Source organism: Marmota marmota, unplaced genomic scaffold (assembly GCF_001458135.2).
Source record: "Marmota marmota marmota unplaced genomic scaffold, marMar, whole genome shotgun sequence".
Lineage (NCBI taxonomy): Eukaryota > Metazoa > Chordata > Mammalia > Rodentia > Sciuridae > Marmota > Marmota marmota.
In genome coordinates, this window is record NW_026000168.1 from 3,372,599 (window position 1) to 3,390,997 (window position 18,399).

The window sequence follows — 18,399 nt, forward strand, 5'->3', positions numbered from 1 at the left end:
CGGAGACGCTCGGTGGCTGCCCTGTTTCCCAAACCCCACGTGCCAGCGCCCGCAACTTGCAGATCATTTGCTCTGCAGATGTTAGGGAGCGCCTAGTATGTGCCAGGCGCCCAGGACACAGGGCGCGCGGGCTGGGACACACCGAGGCCCCCAAACTGTTCCCGCGTTCAGCAAGTGTGCTCCAGGCGCCCACTGCCTGCCAGGTACTGCACCCGCTCTGTCCCACGGCAGAGCAACTTAGCAGAAAGACAGACAACCAACAAACGCCCTGGGAACGTGGAGGGCGGGGCGGGGGTGGGCTGGGGGAGAACAAAGGGAGCGCAAAGCACCCCTGATCTCACACCCCGACGACCGGCATGCCGAGGGGTTGGTCCTTAACAGCTGTGCAGCCTTAGGTCTTTCCTTTGGAATGCCTTCCCTCCTGCTCACATCTGTACCCAGCCCTCTCCTCCCTGATCTCCTCACTGCACTCTCTCTCTCTCTGCAGCTTCGCGCCAGTCCCAGGCAGAACAATGCAGACCGATGCCAAGGGGAAATGAGAATGCCTGGCTTCCTGTGCCAGTCTGGGGCCCCCTTAGCCCCAGGTAGGCAGCTCGCTTGCTCTTGAATTTTCCAGGCTAGGAAAATCACTCTTCAGTTTTTCAGGATGCCATATGGCATGACTGTGATACTTTTACTCAGGCCAACAAGAACTGTCTACTGGGTTCTAGACTTCCACGGAGAGGACCAGCCACAAACGTGCACCCCATCTCCGACCCTAGGGTCCCCCAGCCCCCTGTTCACCTTGACAAAGTAGGCATTGCCACACCAGACCTGCTGGCTCCCTGGTTTTGGGATGCCCAGATTTTCCCCAATGGCCAGGATCTCTGCTTTCCCCTGTCCCTTAAGGACCACAAGTTGTTGAAAAGCAGATGTGTCTTTCAGCCTCTTTAATAAATGCAGTAAGGAGAGCTGGGACAAAGTTTCAGACTGTGGGGCTCCCTCATGCCAAAGCATTCAGACAAACTGCAGGGGAAAAAAAATTAGAAAAGATGAGGCAATTATCCGAATGTCAAGCAGCTGAATATTTAGAAAACCAAATCTTTGAGGGACTTCTAAAGCCTTTTTTTAAACACATGTTTTCATGTTTGAGAAACATCCTGGAACAGAAAACACAAAAGGAATCAACCTTCCCCCCCCCCTTTTTTTTAACTTTTAAAAAACTGTTAAAATTGGATTCACAGTAAAATAAGTGGAAACAGTAGCAAGTGGCAGACTGGTGGAAAGTTTCCTTCCAGTCTCCATGCCAACGGGAGCATGGAGCACTGCCGGGTAAATGCAAAAACCAGTCCACGGAGACTTCAACATTCCTGCATTTTTTTTTTTAAATAATGGTCTATTTCATATTTTCTACTATTAAATTAAATGCCAGGTTGGGTATTCCCTGCTTCTCCAAGCCTAGAAAATAGGCTCTGTCTACATAGGAAAAAACCGATTTCAAAGTGGCTGGTTTCTTACAGGGCTGTTGGGAAAACCATCTTCACAAGGCTTTTTTGAAATAAGTTTGGAAATACTTAAAAACAGGGTTGGTTTGTTTTAATGTTGCTTCTTTGTGGACTCTTCTCTGCCCTCTTCCCTTTCTGTGCTGGGGATCAAACCCAGGGCTCTGCACATGCTAGGCCAGGGCCCTCACACTGCGCCACATCCCCAGCCACCCTCTGGGACTTTTAATTGTTTTATTGCTGTACAGAAGCAGTGAAGGCTCTTGATACAATGCTTTGAATTGGTGGCCAAGTCAGAAAATTGAGTCTGACTTCAATTCTTACAAATGGAAAGATGAAAGAACGAGTTTGGATTAGTCCATATAATAACCTAGGAAGACAGACCTACCAACAATGAAATCAAAATTGAAGAGTCGCTTTCTGTTCTGTTCTATTACCTCGAATGGTTGATACTGCCCCCTGATCATGGAGCCCAGGAGAGCCTGCAGGAGAACCAAACCTGTGTGTTTGTGTTTGGGAGTATAGACCTGCATCCTCACGGCGGCCGAGGCTTTGCTGAACTGAAGGCGTGATCCAGCCGGGTTATGTGCTCATGAGTCAGGTGGACCTGGACAGGAAACCTTTGTGACCACTGGGCAAGCCCCTTGACCTCTTTCAGCCTCTGTTTTCTTCCCTGTAAAAGGACAAAAATACTAGTCTCATGGGTTATAGTCATGGGGGTTTAAGGGAACAACCTTCAATGGGGGTTTAAGGGAACAACACCTGTAAAATACTAAGCACAGTACCTGGACTAGACAGGGAGCCCTGTTAGGGTTACCTCTTAGTGAATTTTACTACCTAGGTCTCTGCTGGAAATTTTAACCAACACTGATATAGGTCTTTTCCAGTTTGCTCACCCAATTAGATGCGCACTCCTGATTAGGACTCGTGTCTAATTTCCTGCGAAAGCCTCTTGCACACAGCTTAGAGATACACATACAGCCAGCCCTCAGGAAATAACTGGTGGTCCATAGGAATATATTATTCTGCAGAGGGAAGTCTGGAGACAGGTTGCAAGCAGACAATGCACAGTGTAGATATTTAATTCACACAAATCCACTAAATGTCGTGGACCTGGTGCAGGTGAACTGCCCGCCACTCTGTTCAGAGGACGTATGACTGAAACAAGCTGAGCTGGCAGACAAACCCATCTCAGCCAGCCACTCGGCGGCCCTGGTTGGTGAAGACTGCATTTTAACATGATGGACAACGTAGGTGGACAACGTGTGTCCCCCACGAAACTATTTTCAACTCCTAGCCCTTGTCACCTGTGAATGTAACCTGATGTGGAAGGAGGTAGATGTGATCAAAGGTGAAGGTGAGGGTGGGACTGGGTTTCAGTGTGTGGTCCAGTGACTCGGGTGTCATCATTAGAGGAAAAGGAGGTTTGAGTGGAGTTGCAGGGGAGACCCACAGAAGGGAAGGCCACCTGAAATTGGAGGCAGACATCAGAGGGACACATCTACAAAGCCAGGAGCACCGGAATTGCCAGCTACTATCAGATCCTGGAAGAGGCAAGGATGGACTTGTCCCCAGTGTCTTGGTGAGGAATGTGGCCCTGTTGCTGGACTTGTAGCCCCTAGAATCATGAAAGAATACACTTCTGAGAGCACCCAGTTCTGGTAAACTCTCCGGCAGCTCCAGGAAGCTCCCACAGGTAGGCAGAGCTGGAAGGCACTTCTGCTTTCAGTGGCACTGCCTGGAATTGATGTCTGTCACTGTTGCTCACATATCAATGACCGACACAGGTCATGTGACAGCCTGTCTTGAAGGAGACAGGCCAGGCAGATCTGCAGGTTTCTCAGGTTTGTGAAGAGAACCACAATCTTCTGAGCAGCACTGCACCCTGAGGAGGAGGGTCCTCCTGAGCCAGCTGGAAAGATCTTAGGAGATATTGTTACAAATGGTAACTTGTTGCTGCCGCCTTCCCATTCTTCCTAGTTCAGTGCTCCTTACACCAGAATCATACAGAGACTCTGAAAGAAGAACGAAAGTATGAGCTGGGGATATTTTCATCTAGGCAGGTAGTAAACCACCATTTGTTCATTCATTCATTCATTCAAGGAGGATTTATTTCCTAAGCACATAATTATATGCCAGATATTGAGCACAGCATGATGGGAGGTATTCAATCAATGCTCACTGACCAAATGACTAAAAATATGGAGCAGGGCTGATGGGTGGCTCCTGCGCGTCCAGTCAGGAGTCAAGAGGAAGAGATATAACTGATTCACCCAAGAATAAAAATGAGTGGCGTTTGCTGTTGGTGAAGATAAAGGGTGAACAAGGCAATGTCCACGGGCCTTGAAGACCTCACTGGGGAACGCTGGAGCTAAACCTGGGCCTGGAGAAGGGCAGGCACACAGCCCTGGGCTGCAGAGACAAGGCTGAGCTAAAGATAAGGTTCTGGCCGAGAGGTTCCCCTTAGATTTTCTGTTTTGTTTTAATTTACTCTTTTCACATAATATAGCCACAATGGTAAAAATCTAGAACAGGGGCTGGAAAAAATGTGACCTCGGTCTATTTTCTTAAATAAGGCTTCACCTGGACAGTCACATCTGCCCTGTAGAGTCCTCAGCAGCTTTGACACTACAACGGTGGCACTGAGTACTGCGTTGGTTGAGGACTGGTGAGTGCCATTGCTGGGATTGAGAAAGCAAAACGATTACGGCTTGGCCCTTCACAGACAGTTTGCTGAATCCCGTTTTTGTCTAATTGTCCTCAGGGCAAATGTCTTACCCCTCCTTCTCTTGGTTCTCTTGTGAGGTCTACGCTGGGGCTCTCTCTGTTACTCAGGGAAGTCACCTTCTTCTCGAGTTCTGGGGAGTCGCCCAAAGTTGTGGCTGGTCAGTGGATCGCAGTCACCTTATCCTGTGCACACCTGCTTCAGTCGCCAGTCACGCAGTAGACGCTCAATAAACACTTGTGGGAAACTTCTCCATGGCCTCAGTAAAGAGAACTTTTATTATTCTTTTAGGTGAAGCTCTATTTTTAAAAGTGACTTCAGCTTGCTTGAGGACTTACTTTGTACGTGTCTCTCTTGTGGTTGCTATTTGTTCGACTTCTGATAATTACAGCATAATAGGTGGGCCTGGTGATTTCATAACTGGATCCTGTTGGTCTTTGTGTAAATGATGTTTCATTTACATGGGTTCCAAAAAAAAGTAGAAGAGCTTTCTCCTTGTTTCTTCACCTTTTATCCTTTATCACGGTACCATGGCTTTTCTTGTTAACGAACCCATAAAATCTGTCTGAATTATCTTTTTCAAATAATAACTGTGCTTTAAATGTGACATATGAATTGCTTTTATAATTCTAAATAAGCCATCTATTTTAAAACCGAGTTCAATGCTGATGATCTCTCTTTATTTAAAAAAAAATAAATCACCAAGATTCAATTTGAAAGCCAATTGTCTATGGAGGCACTAAAAATTATTTGGTCTATTCAAGTGATAATGTACAGTAAAGTTTATCTATTTTTAAATAGTTGAAATATTAATCCAGGAGAGAGCATTTTTCATAAAACAATTAGCACAAGATGCATGAGGGGTCAGGATGAGCATCTGGTTCTAAGAGCTCTGGGTTTTATTCATTAGGATGCTGAATGTATTTAATATTCATTTTTACCATTGAAGATGGGCCTTCAGGCCAAAGCTTATGCATCATGTAGTTTATTCAAAGGAAGATTGTTATGCAAATCTGTAGCATATTTGGGGACTTTCCAGACAGAAAGAGAAAGTCTCATAGAAAAGAGTTTTCTTAAGAACCAGGGCCAGGTAATGACCTCTGTTATTTCAGGTCCAAGCGGACCAGCTGTCTCATGCAACTAAGCTCCACTTAGCAATTTGGTTTCCTCCCTTAGGTTTGAAGGACGCCGATGTCTTAGAGAGGGGAAGCACTTGGAAGGAACAAGAAGACATCTGGGTGTAGGAAATGATGGGCATAAAAAACCTTAGGGTACAAAACAAGGATACAAGCTCCTTTTCGCTTTCGCAGTGTGAGCCTTCGCTCACCCTCATGCACCCTGTACCCCGTGGGTAGCCACTCTCCTAATCCCTGTTTCCCAGAGGAACGTGAGATTTGGAGAGATCGGCTGTTTAATGCAGAATCACAATGAGGACTAAGAAGTGGCGCTGGCCCCCACTGGGCTAGCCTGTTCCATAGTTAACTATCCTCAAACAGATTGTGAAACCTCAAGGTAGCCAGTCAACGCCTGTTGTGTGCGTCTCCCCCCACCTCAAACTGAACCCGCCCCCAACAACTGGAGGCCAAGGCCAAGGGACAAATGGCAGACTTCTATAAAGGAGAGTTTTTGTTTGGGGATCTTTATTCCCCAGAGAGACCCCCTGAGAAACAGGCTGGTGGAGCTGCTTCCGTGGGAGGGGGTGGGGCCAGCACAGCTCCTGCTGGGCATGGCCATTGTCAGGCTTCTAGAGGGGCCTGGGTTCCATCTCTCTCAAGGTCAGTGGCCTGTCTAGGTTTCCAGGTCAGCAGAGGAAGGCGGACCCTGGGCTGAGGACTCCAGCACAGCATCTGCAAACAAGGGCTTCTTCTTAGAGGAGTACTGAATTGTGTGACAGAGATATATATATATAGAGAGAGAGAGAGAGAAAGAGAGACAGAGAGAGAGAGAGAGGGAGAGGGAGGGGGGAGAGAGAGAGCAGGAGAGAGAGGAGAGAAGGAGAGACAGAGACAGAGAGGGAGAGAGAGGGAGAGACAGAGAGAGGGAGAGGGAGGGAGGGAGAGAGAAGGAGGAGGAGGAGGAGGAGGAGGAGGAGGAACAAGAACCACAGAGGGCAGTCCCAGGAGAACGATGGCCAGCCTGAGGGGTCCTGGTGGGAGGAAGTTCCTCCAAGCGGGTCCCTCTTGACCCTGGGGAGCGGGACATTCAGAACACACAGCCACTGCTGCTGGTTCCTGCAGCCCTGTGATGAGGGACCCCAAGGGCCTTGCTGAGGAAGAGGCCCCGGGGCAGAGGCCGGGGAGCCCAGGGAGGACGTTCATCTGACCAACGCTCTGCCACTCTGATTTCATGACCCAAACTGTGAGACTTGTCACAGGCTCTTGGCTTCCCCTCAGGGGCTCTGAGTGAGTGTACCAGCTGTGGGGGACCTCGGACAGCCGTCAGTGGATCAAGAGGAGGCCACCTTTAGAGGCCCGGCCTGAGAATGGGCATGTCCTCACCACGTAGCCCACACCAGTGTGACTTGCTCCAGAAGACCAAGGAGCCCGGGCGTGTGGCTGGAGTGCCATCAAAGAGTGGGATTCGACATTGCACTTTAGTTGCATGTGCACAGCGACCAGCACCGTTCACAGTTAAAACTCTTGCACACTCCTATGGAGAGGCTTGCAACTTGGGGCTGGTGAACAGCCTGAAGGGCAGGAGACAGCGAGCTGAGCCCACAAATAAAGGGTGACCTGCTCCCAAGGAGATGTGTTGGCCTCAAAGCATATTAAGCAGTTCTGATAAAATGATGATAGGAAACATCAAAATAAGCACTTGCTGGTTGCCAGGATTGAAGTGGAGTGTTGAACACGCTTCATCTCATATGATCCTCCCACCCCCTGGGCCATGATCATGACCACAGTGGACAGGCGTAGATCTCCCGCCATGTCCCAGGCCTGATGCGAGACTCCTAGGGGTCTGCTTCACTGAGTCCTCGAGACCTTGTGACGTCAGTAATAATACTGCCCATCTGTCAGCTTTGGGACTTTGAGCAAGGTCTGAAAAGCATTTCTAATTGACACATACACATGGCCACACTTACAGGTGTGACTTTTTTGGTCGAGAGACTTACAATGTGTCATGATGGAATCAGGGTCATCAGCATCTCCATCTCTCCAACTTGATCATCTCATTGTGTTGGAAACATTCCAAATGGGCTCGACTACCTTGAAATAGGCCTCAGGCTGCCGAGCTGCCCATGGCTGGGACATGTCCCTCCCGCATAGCTCAGTGTGGTACCTGTAACCCACCTGGCCCTCCCCCTCCCATCCCCTGTGCCAATTTCTTAGCATTAGGAAAACTGAAATGTATGATCTATGCCTAAAAGAATAAGACGTATGAGAAACATGCTCACCTGTCCCAACCCGAAGAATGGACTGAGAGACCAAGGTACAGGGAAAGTGAGGCTTTGATGACATCTGTGAGACCAGGTGACTAGTGGCCAGGGACTCCCAGGGCGTGATGAGCAGCAAGTTTCGTCACCTGGCTCCTGGCTGGCTGAGTGCTGTGGGGTGCACAGTCTTCCTGGACGGCGCCTAGGTGGTCCTGTCTCTGTTGGGCTATTTAAGGAAGCACACCTTTAGTTGTTCCCACCTCCCTGTGTTCCCTTGTGGCAAGACAGACTTCCTGGGTGAACGCCTCTGACACACGTGCAGTTCTTCTTTACCGAAGTTACTGTCTCTCAGCACAGAGACTCTCTCTCGGTCAGGTCGACCCCTGCCCCACCTCCTGTTTGTCGAGGGCTGTTCAGGTGCGTGGACTTTGGGTCTGCCACATCTGTAGACTGTGGTGCTGTTGTACAGGTCAACTGCCTGTCACTTTCTACTCCGCTCCATTTCCCCTCCAGCTGCCTCCCTGACATCTCAGTTTCACACATAAGGCTAACCGCTGTACTCTGAAATGGGCCGCTGGAATTTCCATTTCTCACACACATGTGCACATGTAAAGAAATAGCAGTGATCAGAACAACATCAGCACCATGTGGCCAAGCCCTGCGTTAGCATCAGACACCGCCAGGATGCCGAAGCCCACCCGCGCCCTCCCTAAAACATACTGCCCCTTCCCCTGAGATCAGAACACATTCCTGTTTTTTTTTTCTGTATTAACCATCTCCTAATTTGACTTCCGTTGTTTTGCCAGTGACATTCAGACCCCCCCCTCAAAACCACAGCTCTTTCTCCCTTCCCTCCATTCCACCAACGACTCTGCGCCCTTCTTTTTCTCTGCATTCTGAAGTATGTGGTTTTGCCTTTTTGGATTCCTCAGGACTTTCTTTCATTGACCAGGAAGAGGAAGCCCAACTCCATCCAACTGGAGCAAAGGGAAGAGGGTGTGTGGCTGGCCCTGGGGTCCTGCGGGCTCTGCCTCCACAGAGCCCATCCACCTCTACTCAACACCGCGTCTCAGAAAAGTGCCCCGTTCTGAGCACAGCAGGCACAGTCACCAACAGAGCGCAGCTAGCTGCACAGCACTCACACCCTGCTGGGTCTTACAGGTCTAGAGACGACCTAAGTCCACAGGAAGAGAGCATATGCCATGTGTGAATGTCACCCCACTCAGGAGAGGGCGCGGAGCATCCCTGGACTTGGTGTCTGCAGGGGTCCTGGAACTAGTCCCTCCAGATACCAAGGGGTCATTATTCTAGAAACCGAGGACCTGGGAAAGTGCAGGCTGGCCTTCAGTTATGCCTCGTGTTGGGCTGGGCCTCTCTGTCAGTCCCCTTTGTGAGGCAGCCATATGGACTCGAGGGACACACTGTCATTCCTCCTGTGTGTGTGGTGAAGAGGGGGACTCCAAAATCCTCTCCTTCCACCTAGTGATTCCAGTAGCTGCCCCAGGATTCAATCTCTGAGTCTATCTTTAGGGCCACAGGGTGGAACTTGGAGTGTTGCAATGGTGATCCACAACTGGGTGACTTCACCCAGATCCCCGAATTTAGGGTAGAGAGCAAGGTTCTTCCAGGGAAAGTGAATGTGCTGTTAACAAGAACAGAGGAGAGGATGTTGTACAAAGAGAGCAGCTGTGGGCCCCCCTTCTGAGCAAAGCAGGGTCACGTCGTACATATCCACCAATTCTTGGTGAGTCATTCACGCTTTCCCACCACTCAAGACTGTCTTAGTCTGTCTTCTGTTGCTATAACAGAATCCACGAGACTGGGTAATTTATCAAGAAAAGAGGTTTGTTTTAGCGTTCCCATTCTGGAGGCTGGGAAGTCTGAGAACACGGTGCCAACATCTGCTTGGCTTCTGGTGGGAACCTAAAGCTACTTTGAATCACGGAGGGAAGTGGAAGGACCAGTGGGCATTCATGGAAGAGACAACACACGGGGACTTGCCTTGGTTTATCACAAACTGCTCTGAGTAACTAATCCAGTCACCCAACCCTCTTAATGATCTGATCACGTCTTCTGGCCCACCTCTCAGTCCAGAAGGACACTTCAACAGGAGTGGTGGAGGGGGACAGACCAGGTCCAGTCCGTAGCACTACCCATCGGAGGGGCGTCCCAACCACCTGGACAGGAGCTACGCTATTGCACAGGGACCTTACCGAGGACTTCACCTCTGGTTTCCAGGTCTCAGGGACCATGTGCTTCGACTCTAGAGAGGCACCCTGGGTGTTCAACGTTCAGCTCTGCATGCATCTGACGACTGTGTGGACCCTGCACGCACCAGGAGGAGGTGAACAAGGAAGAACTGAGTGGGTGCCGTTCCAGAGATGATGAGCAGGAAAAGCCAGAAGCAAACAGAAAGCAACCCATGATTACTCATAATAGAGAGAACCACCAAACAATGAACGCTCGTGGGGCTGGGATTATGAAATATTTATAGATCACTGTATTGTGTTTGCCTCTGCCAACGAGCTCTCATTTTTTACATATCTCTATGCTTTTATTAGAAGCCGTGGGAACAACTCCCCTCATTTTTGCCGCCTATGCAAATTGATTTACCTCGGCATCTACTGACCTTTCTTGACATGTTCTTAGACTGGGCCCGTGTTGGTTTTGAAAAAGGCTAAGAACCTGATAATGAGCACTTTCAGAAGATAGCCTGACCTTGAAGCAATGATAGTGCAATTACTTTTAGAATTTAAAATATACATGAGATTATATCAATTTTTTTTTACTTTAATTATATTCTTCAACAGGATCTTTGGAAGGGAAAACACACCATGACCCTATCCAGGGACCCATTTCCCTCAAATTTGCATATAGATCACATTTTTGTAAATTGAATCATCATTTAGGGTTCCAGAGTGACACAAAAATTTTTCGATGAATCATGGACTAATTTTAATTTTAAAGGAGAAAGAAACATCTGAGCTATGTCGCATAAGATTTTTTCATTTAAAGATGTGGGGACTGTGTGGACAGCAAGAAATGACTTACCCAAGGCACATGCACACCGAGTCTGTCCTCTGATTTGTGTCCTTCTGCAAGAATATGCACTGTGCAATCAAGAATATGTTTCAAATTTAAGAAACATTACTTTTTTTATGATTGCAGAGAAAATGGAGAAGTAAAGAATACCATGTGCAGGATCTGAACAGGCAAAGTAGGAAAAGCAAATCTCATGGAATCAAAAAGATTTGTGGAAATTTGTTAGTCCTTGAGCAGGTTTCATAAGCATAGTGGGAAATGATTAAACAGTAATATTCTGGATTGTTCTAGTGGGCTGATCAGTCAGTATGAGGGTAAGTTATAGTGAAGAGACAAATATGCCTCAATGGCTTTCTACCCAGAAGTCTACTTCCAGCCCTCCTTGTGGGCCCTCTCAGCCTGGACAGAGCCTGCTCCCTCTCCACTGTGGCTCTGTAGGTCCTACTAGACTGCCCTTCTGCAGAGAACAACTCCAGGTCACAGTATGGATGGACTGAAATTCCACGAAACAGCGGCCACCTTTTTGGCCTGAAGGACCCAACCCATCAAGACAACCAGTGCTGCTAGAAAGTGACAAGAGTCCCAGAGAGGAGGCAGCCAGATCAGAGGGCCATCAGACTCTGAATGGCGCTCACATGAGCAGAGCTGGCGGCTTGCAGGGAAAGCAGGAGAAGGGAGAGATCTGGGCTGCTGGCCCAAGTGAACCACCCGCTAAGACAGAAGTGTCAACACTCTTTATAAGAACACTGTGGAATCAAGAGTCGCCACGGCATAACCACAGAGAAGGAGAAGGTGTCATACGAAATGACAAACCTCGATGACACCAGATTGACAATGGCAGTGAGCATTAGCATCTCTTCCTTTTGTCAGAAGAAAGGATCAAAGGGCAAGAGCTCAAGAGCTCCCACAACTTCTGCTCACAGGTGCCAGCTGTCCCCAGCTCTGCACTGGCTTAGGGGAGTCACAGGGCCACGCCTGACTCTAAGGGATCAGGAAGCTGGAGTTTGTTCTCGGGGAGGAAAATTGACAGATTTAAAAATGAATAATGAGACCTCCTGCATGAAGGCAGGGCCACTGTTAGGAAGAACAGGTGTTAAGGAGTCTCAGAGCCCCTGGGGGATCCAGCTCCCCACCTGATCCCAGGTGCACACTCCCCAGAGTGTCTTACACAAAACCACTTCTGTAGCCACAGCCGGCTGGACCAGGAAGCGGGCAGGGGACCCACGCTGGGCCATTTAGAATGTCCAATCTGATGGATCCCATGGGATGCCTGGATGGGGAGGCCCTGCAGGGCCAGGGTCGAGGTAGAAGTGGCCTCATAGAGGTGGAGGGGGAGAGCCCAGCGTGGACAAACACTCGCACACTCCTGGGCGGCACTGCTCCATGCACTGAGCTCCACGGCCCAAGCTAATTCCAGAGGATGCCTATCCCTCCCGGGACACCACTCACGGGCTGGTTCACAGCGTGTCGCTGAGACTACCGTGTGCGTGTGGCTTCTGGAGCTGGGCAGTGCTGTGTCGCTGCTATGGCAGACTGGAGACACACACGGAGGAGAGAGGCACAGACATGTCATTCTCGGGGCGCCGGGCTGTGACAACAGTAATTCTGCTGAACAGATGGAAAAAGAACAGACTTCTGATCTGGTGTACGGGTCTGTGCGACAACAGATTGAACCAGGAGTGGCTGGAACCGTGGAAATGCAACCCACCAAGAAAAACAAATGGCGATCTTTGACTGAGTCCAGACAGGATCCTCTGTACTGATCAGAACCGGGGCTGCAGGACGGCACCCTGACGGGGCAGCGCGCGGTTCCAGCACGGTCCTTCTCTTTTCCAACGTGAGCATAGGACTCAGTGGATGTTTTACGTCCACGTGGGTCTTTCACTGACTAAGGCACCTCCACGTCTCTGACCTGGCTGGGAATGCCCTACGGAATGGCCCGACTTCTCTGATTGACCTTCCAGAATTGCCTAAGCACATCCCCCCACCCCATTAATTTCATCTTGCAAACTTGCCTTTTTGTATAGTGAAATATCTAAATATAGGCTCACGAGTCTCATATATTGTAAGAGTTTGGGCCTTCCTTTGTCACATAATGGTAAAATATGCCATATGATCTTATCTCACACAATTCCAAACAGCCACAGAGAGTGGGGAGACAAATGCTCTCCTGCTGCTTTAAACACCATTTAGCAAGTTTTATAGTGGAAGGGTTTGCCGACACAGCTATTGGTTTCTTATGAGGAGGAGTAGAAGAATTTTTTTTTTCTTTTTATAATCCAAAGAAAGATGCTTCTTTAGCCAGACACGGCGTGGAACTTTCAAAGGCCAAGTAAAGCCCTCTGCTCGTTCTCAACCCCCTTTCCGTGTTTTCTGGAAGGGTTTTAATGAGCTCTCAATTACCCGGGTTCACAGGGAGACACACAGCAAGGTTCCTGGGTCATTCCCACTGGGCTTTAGTCTTCATTTTTACACTTGGACACAAATTTTTAAAAATTCACGTTATCCATCGTGTTCTTCCTTCATTTACCACCAGGCAGATTAAATAGTATCTTGGATACTAAAATTTTCCGTGGATCTCATCATCACCACCCAGAGCCCTTCCTAGCACCGCTCAGCACTCCCTTCTTTAAAACACGCCTGCCCGTTGTTCTGGACAGTCAGCTGGAAATCATAGCACAAGACACCAAGTACATCAGCTGAGAAATGAGCCGGCCGTGCTCTGCGAAGTTGTAGGCACCGTACCAATTTCAAGTGTTATTGCTGATGATTAAGGAGACAAACATCACCAGCTGAGGCCCCTTTCCCTCTGTCATCCAGTGGAACAGATTGTAAAAATATTCCCTGGAAGCTCTTTGAACCCACGTTATTTTAGAAGCCGCTCTGCACAGAGGACACTGGGGATGGCGGCTGGATCGTGCTGGCCTGACGGCACAGGACTGGTTTAACTGCCCCGGTGAACTGTCGGGTGAGCTCCATTCACTAAGCAGTTACTTACTGGAAGAAGCCAGGCTGGATCGTCGAAGAGCCCATCGCCGGATGGACAGAGAGAAAATGTGCCACATGCCCACAGTGGACAATGACTTGGCCGTTTTATGATGTCCTGTCATTTGACACGGCATATATGGAACTGGAGATCACGTCAAGTGAAGTAAGCCCAGGACAGACAGACAAATGCTACGTGGTGCCGCGCACACGTGGAACCCGAGCGTTGATCTCATACAAGCTGAGGGCAGGTGGTCAGAGGGGCTGGGGCCGGAGAGATGGAGAAGGCTGGCCGGTGGGTGCTCAGAGAGCTACACCGCAACAGGAAGTTCCAGGTGCTACTGCAAAGCCACGTGGCAAGAGAATGTCAATGTTGTGTGTACTTCAGAAAAGCCAGAGAGAGGATTTTGAATGCTCTCACTATAAAGAACTGATAAACGTCTGAAGCAATAGATATGTTCACCCCGAACTTGAACGTTACACAATGTACACATGTATCAAGACAGCACTTCACCCCATAAAGATATGCACTCCTTATGTGCCAATTAAAATAAATGAATTTTTAAAACATATGACATTGTAAATGTAGACAATTATCTGTCAATCAAAACTTCTTTAAAAATAAACAGAACTCAGTCACATAAATCCTTCTATGTTACCTGGCATAGGGTCAGCGGTCCCAGTATTTTTATACTAAATCAGACAAGGATGGGGATCCCCTGGGGGAGGGTGTGAGTGGGGGAGGGTGTGAGTGGGGGAGGGGCAAACAACTGGCAGGCCTTGGCTCAGCTTTGTCTTTGTAAAAAAGGTGAGCTGTGAGCACTGGAAGAAGCTCTTCTGAAGCGTGGGTGAGATCCTGTTTGAAGTGCTGAATACTATGCAAAACAAACACTGCCACGGCCATCCTACAGGGCACAAGGCTGGGTCTCTGAGAAACAGAGGCAGTGGGGAGCTGTGTACAGATACATGCACAGACACATGCATGTCCACGTGTCATACACACATGTGGGAGAGAGAAACAGCTCTGCATACATCAGCTAACAGCTCTGACCCACACGAAGAACAGAGACGGAGACGTGAGTTGGTCTGGGTGCTGGAGGAAACTGGCACATCCAGTCTGCAGTGCGGGCCAGCAGGCTGGGCCCCAGAAGAGAAGTGGGGTTGCCGTTCCAGGCCGGACGCACCTGCAGCAGAGGCCCTGCTCCCCGTCCCAGGGAAGCCAGTCTTTTCTCTCTCAAGATCTTTGATGAGTTGGGCGAGGCCCACCCACTCTGTGAAGGGGCAACTGCTTTCCTCGAAATTTACTTTCTTAAATGTAAAATTCATCTTAAAAAAAAAATACCTCCACAGAAATATATGCTGGAATATCAAAGAACAGTGTTTGAGCAAACATCTGGGGACCATGGCCTAGTCAACGTCACTGGGATGAACTTCACTGGGATTTCTTCCTTCTTTACAACTTATAGAGAACTGACCTGGTCTGCCCATTGACGTCAGGGTTAGAGCACAGCAGAGTTAAGTGAGATAATACATGAAATGGCCTGCTATAGGGTGCGACACTTGTTTTTATCACAAGAGATGCAGGACTGAGTAATGTTGAGAGGAAACCCTAAAGCCCGTACGTGACTTCACCAAGCACTGGCTTGGGACGTGTTAAGTGGGGCTGTTGCATGGATTAAAGAAATTACAAACAAGCCAAATCCCTGCAATACCCTGGAGCACCCACTCCATAGATGTTGTTGGGCTCATCACAAGGGGCCAATAAATTCTTGCTGTAATTGTCAAATCTACTGTGAGGACATGTGCTGAGTTCCCTCACCTGGGTCCTTATTTGCTCATCTCTGATTTTATGCAGGGAGAACGTTCAGAATGATGGCCTCAGGATCTCATTCATTTGGGTGCCAGCTGCAGTTTTTGCTACATCTGAGCACCACTTGTCCTATTCACTTAATATTTTAGACAGAATTGGGTCTAAGATTAAGGTTGAATTCATTACTTTTAAAAAAAAAAACATTTCTATTTGTTTTTATGTGGTGCTGAGGATCAAACCCTGTACTCACATGTTCAAGGCAAGCACTCTACCGCTGAGCCCCAGCCCCAGCCCAACTTTGTCACTTTTGAGTGTAGTAATACTGGTGAAGCCATTTGTTGACATGCTACTAACATTTATTTTCCTAAAATACATGACATTAAGCATATAACCATTAAGCCTTACCTCCCGTGATGGGAGATACGGCCTTACACAGCCCTGACGTCACGAATGTTTCCATCATATTTGTTCTATCTAGCTAAGAGACAGAAGAACACACCAACACATGTCAGTATTCATAACCAGGTTTCCTTCAGAACAACCTAGTTCCTAGGAAGTTTAGCAGATTAAGATCCTCATATTTTCTTATTTGTGATACTTAACGTTATTTTCTTTTGGATGAGGATGATTTCCGTATTCTTTTCTTCTTCTTCTTTATGCTACCTCATGTTGATGAGCTTTTCCTTAAATAAATAAGGCCTACAAAAAGTGTGATCATTTGTCACCATGGGTTGAATTCTATCAGATTAACTAGATTCCTCGCAGAGACCTATGAGAGAGAGTAAAACAAGAGCTCAACTAAGTCCACAATATTAAAAGGGAAATTCCGCGATACTGAAATCAAACTTACCTCCGTGGAAAGTGTGGAATTTCTACCTTGAGGTGACCGAAGACCATAAGTCCCAAGCAGATGCAGGCTCAAGTGAACCAGCAATTCCACTAATTTTTACTTCAGCCTTAGACTCAGAAACCCTCTGATTACTGACTTCTGTCATCTGCATCAGAAAACCAAATAGACTTCTTTGAAACACCTTGAACCAATATGCTAATATTGTGAAGCCTATTAGATCATCAGATGCTTTGGGTTTACAATGGGAAAGATCTCTCTTTGAAGATAATACAAATGTTCAGGCCAATTAAAGTCACTTCCCTAATTCAGATTCAAGGGCTGCACTGTGGCACTGAGATCTATCATCTTTATTGCACATGCTAAAGTCATCATTACTGTAATTATTGGGGGGAAAAAAGTAATTTGAACCAGATCCATGCTTTAGTTGGCCTTGCTCTCAGCCTCTGTGACAAGGTGGAAAACGATTTCATTTTAGAAGACACTGAAGGAGGCAGAACATTCGTTGAGTGAGACACGTTCCCTGAGCTCAGGTTTCCGGGTCCAGCCCCATGGACCCTACAGGCGGGATGACCCTGTGCTTCAGGGCTGTGCTGGGCATTGCAGGGGGTCTATCAGCATCCCTGGTCTGCACCACAGGATATAAGCAGTACCCACTGCCCCAGGAGTGAGTGTGCCCTTGCCAAATGACCTCTGGGGCTAACCAAAGTCCTCCGCCTCCCATTCAGAACCATTGACAGCAGGTCACAAAGGAATATTTGCCAATGTTTTTCTGACTGTCATTGTTGGGGGACGGGGAGTTGATTTCTTTACTTGCAATGATTTTTTTTTTTTTTTGGTGACTGCATTACAAAAGCCAAACTATAAAACAGAATTGAAAAAAGATAACCGTTTATCACCCTACTTCATATAAATTCAATAATAAATAATAGGCTCTCTCTAAAAATCCTTTTCAAAGTCATTCGTTCTAATCACAAATGAATTTAGCCACATTTCTTTAAATTTTGTACCTCTGTAATGAACTCAGATACATTCATGGAACTGGATGTTAAATAAAGAGATAGAAAGGTCTAATTTGCTGGTTCATTAAGCTGGCTTATTTCGAGACATTGGGCATATTGCTTTGAATTTCATATTTCCAAGTGGTGGAGACAATAGAGGTATCCATCTCTAATGTAGTGTGGCAGACAATTAGGAACACAAATGGATTAAATCTCATTTCATCAGAGATACACACGGTGATTATTATTTTATTGCCAAATACCACCGGCACTGTGTTCCTCAACATTGCAGTCTTTGATTCGCATGCTTAAATTTGCATTAAACACTGAGGAAGCAACAATACTTTGGGCCGTGTATTTTTGCATGTCATTATTCTGTTCTTTGCTATGTGTGTTCACCCAACACTGGTTTTCTGGATGCAAAATTATACACATGCTCGACGCAGAAGAGACGCTGGTTGCGTCTCTGCAATGACATACCCTGGGGTCAAAATGTGAACCAGTCTCCCAACTGAGGTGACCTTGGGAGGATCACTACACTTAAAACAGAACTAGAAGAAAAAAATAATTTTCTAGTGTTGTTTCAATATTTTCATAACTTTTAAATGGCAAGATATTGTTTTTGGAAACAAATGAAATCCTATAATGAAAAAATCCAATTATCTACCCTTCTATCTCTCTTGACTGTCACTGTAGCACATCTGTCATCAAATAAGCAATATTAATAATTTAGTATCTATCATCTCTATCTTTTGCCAACCTCCTGTGGACACCTGCAAGTAGTTTTACCCAAATGCACCATCTTCCTTTATTTTAAATAAAAAAAAATGGGATCATTCGATACAATTTTTCTCCAACTTGCTTTTCTGAGTATCTATAGATGTTAAGTTCTTATTTCAGATAACTGCATGGTCTTTCACAGGTGGACACAGGAGATCTGTCCAACCGTTTCTCTTCCAAAGGACCCCACGTTGCTTCCGGCCCTTTGGTAATGCGCACTGTGGGGAGTCGACGCCCCAGAACCCACAGCACTGGGGCCGGAGCCCCTCTTGCAAGTGGGCATGGGAAGCAGGGCTGCTTTGTCTGGGTGGACCAGCCCTCTGAGCTCGGGTTCCATATTTGCATCCTGAGAGTC

The 18,399-nt window shown here is 47.5% G+C and overlaps 1 long non-coding RNA gene across 3 annotated transcripts in view; it reads right to left on the reverse strand.

Moving 5' to 3' along the window:
- Window positions 1-17,088, reverse strand: part of LOC125611727 — a 17,096-nt gene extending 8 nt beyond the window's left edge. The window contains exons 1-6 of one of the 3 annotated variants that reach the window (XR_007341937.1): window positions 16,267-17,088; window positions 16,020-16,185; window positions 9,793-15,890; window positions 7,601-7,805; window positions 4,260-4,465; window positions 1-3,496 (exon numbers count right to left, since the gene is read on the reverse strand). The exon at window positions 1-3,496 is cut by the window's left edge and continues 8 nt beyond it. This is a non-coding gene — a long non-coding RNA (uncharacterized LOC125611727). Of the gene's footprint in view, window positions 3,497-4,206; window positions 4,466-7,600; window positions 7,806-9,792; window positions 16,186-16,266 lie in introns of those variants that run through there. The other 2 variants (XR_007341935.1, XR_007341936.1) reach the window with 2 other exon arrangements.
- Window positions 17,089-18,399: the final 1,311 nt, after the last annotated feature.